This window comes from Cupressus sempervirens, chromosome 11 (genome assembly GCF_028749045.1).
Source record: "Cupressus sempervirens isolate cs-2001-9-10 chromosome 11, ASM2874904v1, whole genome shotgun sequence".
Taxonomy (NCBI): domain Eukaryota; kingdom Viridiplantae; phylum Streptophyta; class Pinopsida; order Cupressales; family Cupressaceae; genus Cupressus; species Cupressus sempervirens.
The window spans coordinates 736,961,151-736,970,551 of record NC_143128.1 but is presented as its reverse complement, the minus strand read 5'-3'; the positions used below and the strand labels follow the sequence as shown (position 1 = coordinate 736,970,551).

The following is a 9,401-nucleotide window of genomic DNA, read 5'->3' as shown; positions in this document are numbered from 1 at the left end:
AAACAAATTGGCCTTAGAAACTTTCATGAATTCTTGGAAAATTTTGAAACATTTAAATTGAAACCCAAAGTAACATGAATATTTGGACTTAGTTATCAAACCTTATTTTAGTAACATACAAAAGACTCGAAGATCCTTACAGCAACCAAGGAGGGTGGAAGTAATCCACCATTGGTAAGAAATAAAGATTGCATGTGCATATAGCCTCAATCAGAGAGGATGATCTTAACAAGAACATCACATAAGAAATAAGATTAAATATAAAAAATAGTGATAAAAAACTTAAGACTAGCCATTATATCAAGCCATCATTTGGATAAAAATGTGGATCATCACATACACAAAATTGGTGAACATCAAAAACAGTGATGAGCATATTACTTTTAGATTGATTTAAAGTTCTATATTTGATTGATATAATATAGAAATAATATTTTCAACTCATCCATTCTTCTCACATCTTTGAATTATAAAACAGTGATCAAACTTAGATCAATACAATCTCTATATATATCATAAATTCAGATCAGTCCTTGCCATATCAATGTGTATCTTGCAATGGCTTGAACCAAATTCTGGACGATCTCCATAAATCAACATTTCTACCAAAGTCAAATTAGATATTGCAATTGTTCATTCAATCCATATATTTGTAGATTGATATCTATTTTCCCTTACAGTTGCAGATCAATATCTATTATATCAATGATCATCTTGAACAAAACATTTTGGATATAATGTTTAAAAAGTTGATATTTGTTGAACAAAAACTTTCTTTATCACCCACATTGTTTATTGATTTCAGATTAGAGGATCATATTAGAATTATTTTTTGGCAATAAAATCGTGTAGATTAGTCTTCAATATTATCAAGGTAGTAGACATTTCATGTAAGAAGCCTTCAAGGCTCTAACTGTTGAACTAGCTATGGTTGTTTTTGGTTTTTATTGTTTTCCATTTTTTTGTGTTTTTGAGATGGTTTGACATAAAAAGCACTACATGTGCTGAATTAAAGCTTCTGAAAATTAATACTTGTTCTATTGGAAATTAAAGCACTAATTTTTCATTTTTTTTCCCTATTTTTTGGTATAGCAAAATCAATTTTACTCCTAGCAAAATTGGCACTGACCAATAAGAGTTCATAATTTATTGTACAAAATTTGATTTAAAAAATAAACCAATTTAAAAAAATAAATGAGCATTGAAGAATAGTTGCCTTAATGGAAGGGAATACAAACTAGACACATTGATGGCATATTACATTGGCTTGAAGACAACTTGTTAAAGAACAAACAAGTTTTAATCAATTTGGGTTGCTTGAAAGAAACAAAAGCTCAAAATGGGTCAATAGAATATAACAGATTAGTTAAGGAAGAATAAGGTGAACAAATCAAATTAATTTAAGGAAGAATAACATGAAGAAATATTCTTTTGAGAATGATCTTAACGTATTCAATAATTCTTAGTACTTATCTTGACTAATTGTAGGAAATTCAAGCATTGTTAAGCAAGTTGATTGACAAGAGATGTCTCTTAGGAAATTATTACTCTACATAAAATTTGATCTACACCAAGAAAATGTTTGCTAACCACTATAAATGCCATATTTATCTCCTCCATGTTCATTTTTATATAATGAATGACATTTTCCATCTCCTGTAATAAAATAATTTCTATGTGAGTTGCAGTGGAACTTCTAGAATTCAATCATTCATGCAAAATTAAGTTTCCCGTTGATATAGAACATGCATAACATGTGAAGTTATCAATATCTATCTAACACATGAGATTGTCTGGTAGTGGTTCAATGAACTTGCCTTTTCATGATAATTTATTTATCAACCAAATTGTCCTATTTCATTAATTTTGTGAACGAATATTATTAAAGAACACACAAAAGATAAATAGGAACAATGACATTTATGGTGGCAGTAGATTGAATTATTAGTTGAGGTATTAAAAAAATTGTCAATAATGTCTTTTAAGGAAAAAAATGACATAGAATAGAACTTTAAAGAGAGATATAGAATCTATTTTTCATAAAAATAATTAAAAGATAAGATAATCCAACCCTTATTTTTCCATCACAAATGATTCTCTGGCATGTAGTTAAAGACCCACAAGAAAAAACTATTATATATTCCTTCATTATGATCAAGAAATGCCACCCATAATCAAAGATGACAAGTTTAACAACATTCCAATCCTTCAATAATTCTTAATTGCAAGAAAGTTTTGCATTTCTTGCAAATTCAATGAGAGAATTGTTTAGGAGATTTCTATTATGGTTTATTTCAGCAGGCCCTATTCCAAAGCATGTTGCAATCATAATGGATGGAAATAGGAGATATGCAATGAATAGAAATATGCAAAAATGGAGGGGCCATGAATATGGGTATAATAGCTTGATGCATACTTTGAGAGATTGTTATGAAATTGGTATAAAATGTGTGAGTGTTTATGCTTTTAGTATTGAGAATTTCAAGCACTCAAAGGAAGAAGTTGAGACACTTATGAATTTAATGAAGGAGAAGCTTGATCTTCTTGTTGAGAAGGAAATCATGGTTAACAAGTATGGAATTAGGGTTCAACTTATAGGAGATATCAATCTTTTTCCTCAGAATGTGAGAGAATCAGCAGAAAGGGTCATGGCTTTCTCTAGGAATAATGATAAGGCTATTTTGAATATATGTGCTCCTTATACTAGTACTCAAGAGATTGCTAAGGCTATTGAAGATGTTTTAAAGGAAGGGGATTTGGATGGAAAGAAAATTAGTGAAGAGGATATTGCAAAGCATTTGTATACTGCATCTATGCAATACCTATGAAGCATCTTAGATTGTAACTATTAAGTCTATTTTAATTTTCAAATCTTCTTCTCCATTATTTCATAGAGAAAAAAACTTGTTACGATCAAATAGCATATATGGGTAGTGGAAGAAACCCTTGTAACATTTGTTGCTCAAAAAAGCAAGTCAACAATATAAAACCCTTCACCAATCAGCAGTAAAAACTTCAAGAGATGATACCAAACCCTATTGTAGCCCTAGGCTTCTTATAATGTTGTATTTTGCCCTTACCTTTGATGGTGGTAAGTCTTCAAGTGGCCCTATATGCTTGAATGATGCTCCAATCGAAATGCCCTTCACTATGCCTTCAAGTGAAATGCCCTCCACTATACCCTCATGCTCTACCCCTCCTTGAACACAAAATCAACAAGCTATTCAAGTCTCTCATCTCTGCTAGAGTTGCACTTTTGAATGTGTTTTCTTCTCAGTGACTTACTCAATGCCCAAGAAATTATTGATGAGGTAGCCAGATTGCCCTTTTAAACTACCTAGGGCCTCCAAAATTTATGTAAGATATGTGTATCGATACTGCTTTGAGGATTCAACCTCTTCTCACTACACAAAATGCTAGAATGGCGCTCAAGCGAAACCCTCAACACTGACTTGCTTAAGTGAAATATGAATTCCATGCCTCATTTTTTTATTTCTTTATACTGTCGTGTACGTCACAATTGAGACCAACACAAAATACACATAATTGGTCACAATTGTGACCAACACGAGCATGTTATTTAAAAAAAAACAAAAAGTTTCCTTTATAATCGACCAACCAAGCCATTTAAAAGAGTTGGTCAAAATTTAGGGTTAAATGCACTATTGCAAAGAGCATGTCAGAAGTAGTGATGGAGGCTGGGGTGATAGACTCTTTCGAAAAGTCTGCAGGAAAAGCTTAGAGAGAGGTGGAAGATTTTAGTGTGAGTGAGGTGATGAGAGGAACATGTCGATTGATTAGTCTTGGGATTCTGAGACAAGGATACATGAAAGGAGAAATTGGTAGTGTAAGTGTAGAGGAGCCATAACTAGAGGTGGGGTATGGAGATCAATCATCAAGTGGCGTGGAAGAATTAATGAGAATTTTGGCCATAGAGAAAGTCTGGGCAAAGAATCTGGAATAGGACGTCACATTTTTGTTGGGGTTGATGGAGAAGGCATGCGAAGATGACTCCAAGCGGTAGTGAATATGGAGCAAGCATGGGTACAATCATTAGAAGTAGAACTACGAGTGGAGCAATCACAAGCAGAGGGAAATGATGCAACGATGTGGGTAGAACGGTCACAAGCTCAAAAGTTGCAGGAATCTCTAAAGATAGCACAAGCGGGTTTGGAGAGTGCACAAAATGAGTTGGTGTTATTGTAGTCACAATCTGAGTCATTTAGAGAGGCACTCACAAAATCAAACACCCTTTTGTTGTAGCTATAGGAGTGGTTAGTGTTGACCAAGTCAAAGGTGAGACAATTACAGTAGCGATTGAATGAGATGAAGGCAAATGTGAAGCGTTAGCAAATGGTGACTGATCAACTATAGCAGGAGTAGGATGTGGCCCAACAAGTGATCGTTGAACTAGGGATAAACAAGCTAGTAGAGAATGTGTTTGTGGATATGCAACGGACTGCCAGAGTACACTCAAAAGCCACCTATTATATGAGAGTTTATCATCAGGTATTCCCTAACGAGAACCGACGGGAGATGCAATTTATGGATAGGCAATTTACACAACTATTGAACATGAAATTACGTAGTGGTAGATTTTTTATTCCCATGAATGTGGTGTGGGTACAAATAGGATTGACACTAGTGGCCTCTTCTTCTAGAACTAGGTCTAGACGAACACCCTTGATTAGACATCCTCTCCTACCACCTCCGCAAGGGAGGCCAGAATAAATGATCTGCCAGATGTTGTTTGAATGTAATGTTGTTATTTCCATCCTAATAGAATAAAAGTATATTTTTTTATGCAACAAGCAAAAGGGGTGACCATGGCTCATGTTAAAATTGAAAATGTTAGATAAATGTTGTCATATATGTTTTTGATAGTCTGTGGGTATATTTGGATTTTTTAATTTTTTTAGGAGTATATGAATTATTTTTGGGATTTTAAGAAATATGTGGATGTTTTTGGAATTTCTATGAATATTTAAATGTTTTGGGATTTTTTGCAAATATTTGGAAAGGTGCCAATCTTTATAAAATTGGGAACAATAAGATTTGTAGAGGAAGAAAGACCTTCTCGTATGTGTGGGGAATTGAATATTAGTGTGGGCCCTCAATGAAGACGAGTACAAACTTGTATAACATTTGGAGAGCCATGGTTTTTAAGGTGAGAAAACTAGGAAGTGCTAAACCACAAATTATAAGGCATAATTCTATATATATTGATATCCTTTACAAACAAGCTTAAGACCAAAGTTGGGATTTTTCTCCAGGTGTTTGCTGAGATGGATGCTCATGAGGCTTTTGAAAAGATGTTGGAGCCTATGAGAGGCTTTTATGGCTAAAAGAAGCCAAGAGGAACCTTGAAAAAGGTGCTTGGGGGTCCAAGAAGGATGTTTAGGCTTTGAAAAAGGTGCCTGGGGCCAAAAAAGGCACTTGAGGGACTAAAAAGTCACTTTGGGGGCCTAAAAAGGAAAAACAAGGCCTTGAAAAAGGTGTTTGGGCCTAAAAAGGTGCTTTGGTGGCCTAAAAAGGCATTTGAGGGGGGCCTAAAAGGAAAAATAGGGTTTTGAAAAAGGCATTTTGGCCTAAAAAGGTGTTTGAGGGCCTAAAAAGGTGTTTGAGGGCCTAAAAAGGCACTTGAGGGGCCTTAAAAAGGCACTTGAGGGGCCTAAAATGGTGAAACAAGGCTTTGAAAAAAGTGCTTTAGCCTAAAAAGGGGTATTGGAGCCTAAGAAAGTCCCTTAAGGGCCGAAAAGGAAAGGAGATCATGAAAATCTCTCAAACTTATGCTTACTTATTATGTGCCCCCTATTAGGCAATGATGAAAGAGTATCATGGATATTTGGGCCTCTCAAGATAGCATTGATATATTCATTGAAGGGGTCTAGATCAATTGTGGCACTACAACATAAATAAGACTAATAATCCATTGGGAGTTGTTGTTCTTGATAAGAGGAAAGAAAAGGTGACCCTATTAGACTCTCTTACGCTATTTGTGTTGTGGCATATTTTCCAAAGCCTAGCAAGATGTTTCAGGACCTAACTATGCTACTTCTTAATATATTGGAGACACTTTTTATTATTTTGTCATAGGTAATAGAGCCATAAAACATGCCATAAAATATTTAAATATTTTTCAATATAATGGGCCTCACCATTGATTTCATATAAAATTGGTCAATGTACACAAACCTGTCCGGAAGGAGCAACAATTATAGACAGACACTAGTTCGACATGAAATCAATGAATCATTGGTTTGAAAGATACAACCAAAAATTTGTGCATAATTAAACAACCTATTCGAGTTGAAGTGGGCCATGTGTGACTGGAATTTTGGGTTATTATTATTTTTTATTTTTCAACTATTTTGGCAATTATTACCCATTTTTGAATATTTTTGGTGATTTTAGACAAGTTTTTTAATGTTTTTGATAATTTTTGATGATTTTTGAATCTTTTTGTGATTTTTAAAAATCATTTTAAACCTTTTTTGGCAATATTTAATAATTTTTGAATTTTTTTGACAAATTTTGACAAATTTTGAATAGTGATTGGAAAAAGGAGGATGTGAGTGAGATTTGTTGGAATATGGAGATAACCAAGACAGTGTGGAGGCACCTAAAAATTCAAGGAGACCAAAAGTGGGCCAAAGGGCTAAGAGTGGGCTCAGAGAGCTATATTGAAGATAATAGAGGCAAAAGGAACTTTGGACTTCAAATGGATTAAAGGAAGGCTACAATGGATATTAAGAATTAGTGACCATGGCAGATAATTGAGATGTGCAATGATTTTCTTGCAATTCATGTCTGTGGTATCTCAATACATAATCCAACTCCATGCTTCTTTGGATTTGTTGTTCTTCCATTTGTTGTTACTATGTTGACTATCTCTATGGCTATGAACTATGTCTGATGCCAAGAAACCATTGAATTGTAACCCCCAAGTGTTTCTCAATTGGGTATGTGTGAAATTAACTCAACTGTGCTGGGTAAGCCACAAACAAGAAAAATTTGTCTCCAAGAGAGTCGCTTGAGTCATGTCTTGATTGTCTTTCTGCATTGATGGACTTATGTTGTTTAGGGAAGTCCAATGGTGCTATCTCTTGTTCCTTTTTACAAAAGATGGTATTTCTCATCTCTTTTGTACCATTTTTGTAATGTTTTCTGGTGTTTTTGATTTTTTTTTGGTATTTTTGGCAATGAGGTATTTCTTCAAAGCTTTAGACATAAAACCTTTTGAGATGGATGTTGTTGATGGGCTATGCTAGGTCTTCTCCATCACAATCTAAAAGTCTATAAGTACCAGTCTCAAAGGATTTGGTGATAATGTAAGGACCAATCCAATTGGCCTTCCATTTTCCTTTCTTTTCTCTAGTAGCTTGATTCTTAAGGTTTACTATGGAGTGTGAACCATAGATGCTTTTATGGACTTTTTGGAGAACAACTCTAGACTCATTGTTTTCAAGATATCTAAACAAAGTATCATCAAGACCTTTCCTATATAGCATATCAGCCACCAAAGTGTAATGCAAGGTTTGTTGAATAAAGTTACACCTTTAGTTTCATGAGAGGTCACAAGGAATGACATTATTCTAGAGGTAGGTGGTGATGGTGTCATACTAAAGGGAATCAAGGGTGTCTAAATGGCAAGTAATAAGGGAACTAGGTTGAGTAAATGTGGGTTGAACCACCTCTTCCACTAAGAACTCATATCTTGAAAAATCATGGATGAGTGAAAATACAGAATGTCCCACTATCACGTCTACAATTGTGTCAATAATGGGAAAGGGGAAATCATCCTTAGGACATGCTTTGTTTACATCTTGAAAATTAATATAGATGCGTATAATACCATCTTTCTTTGATACAGGCATAATTTTTGATATCTATGATGCATATGCTAAGGGTGGGATGAAGTTGGTGCAAATCAATTTCTCTAATTCTATTTTGACTAGCAAAGCTATGTGGGGATGCATCTTTTTGAGTTTTTGTTTGACTGGCTTGGCATTTGATGAAATGCTCAAGTAATGAAGGATGAGATTTGGATCTAACCTTGGCATGTCCATGTAGAACCATGCAAATTTTATTTCCCTCTCTTTGAAAAAGAAAATGAATGTGTTCTATTCTTCTGTGTTTAAAGATTGTGCCAAATGGATGATCCTTGGTTCCTATTCTATTCCAAAATAACCCACTCATAGGGGTCCAAATAGAAATGACACATCCAAAGGTGAAAATTGAATTGTAGCACCCATGAATGAGATGATTTATACCTTACCTAAACACTCAGGAAAGATTGTATATCCTAATTGAACCTAAAAAAAAAAGTCAACATTGGAATAGAACAAGAACCAAGGATCATCCATTTGGCACAGTCTTTAAATATAGAAGAAAGAAGTGCATTCATTTGTCTCTTCAAAGAGAGGCAAATAAACTTTGCATGGTCTTACACTGACATGCTAGGGTTAGACCCAACTCTAATCCTTCATCACCTCAACATTTCTCTAGAGGCTATGTCGATTAATCAAAAGCTATAACCATAGTTGATCCTGTACTACAGCTAATGGGCACCATAATGATAATATTTGAACCCTAATCCCTAGGGATTTATATAATATTTGAGCCAATGGGCACTAATTTTTTGATTGCCTCCCTAAATTAGAATACTATATCATGGATGACCCTTGTCCCAGAATCCTTAGACTAATCAACCGACGTGCTCCACTCATCACCTCACCCACACTAACTTCTTACACCTCTCTTTGAGATTTTCCTATAGCATTTTCAAGAGATTTTATCACACTCACCTCCATAGCTACTTTTGACATGCTCTTCACCACCCTGGGTAGACTATTATCTACTTACATCATAAGTTCAAAATCCAATACCATCTGCAATGCCTACTATGTTGTGCTCCTCGATAACATCATTAATGTTGACAAGGGTATTTCTTCTACCCTAACCCCTACATCCTTAGGTTTTCTTGGTGCCCATCCCACATGACTTGATTAACCCTACTCATGAACTAAAACTACTCATGAACTAAAACTTGAAGTTTGGACTGATACAGTAGTTCCCTAGAGGTCCTTCGACTGTGCTTTTCCCTTTGATCTTGTCTAATCTACCTTCCCTGGCTAACATTACCCTCCTATTGCAACTAATTTGGTGAGCCTGACATGCTTTCACTTATACACCTCCTTGGATTTCTTAGTAAACTCAATGATTGCACTATACCCTTCACCATGCTTCATTTTTCTTGCATATTATCCACCTATTTATGGCTATCACTCACCATGCCTCACACTTCACTAGTCTTTCCATGCATCCACTCTTTGCATCCCACCGCACTAGTACTGGGTACATTTTCCACTTAACTCTAACATTTAGACACCCTATTTCAT

General features: G+C 34.9%; 1 pseudogene; it reads left to right on the top strand.

Moving 5' to 3' along the window:
* The first annotated feature begins 2,180 nt into the window (after nt 1-2,180).
* On the top strand, nt 2,181-7,530 carry LOC149531734 (dehydrodolichyl diphosphate synthase CPT3 pseudogene; annotated as a pseudogene).
* The last annotated feature ends 1,871 nt before the right edge of the window (nt 7,531-9,401 follow it).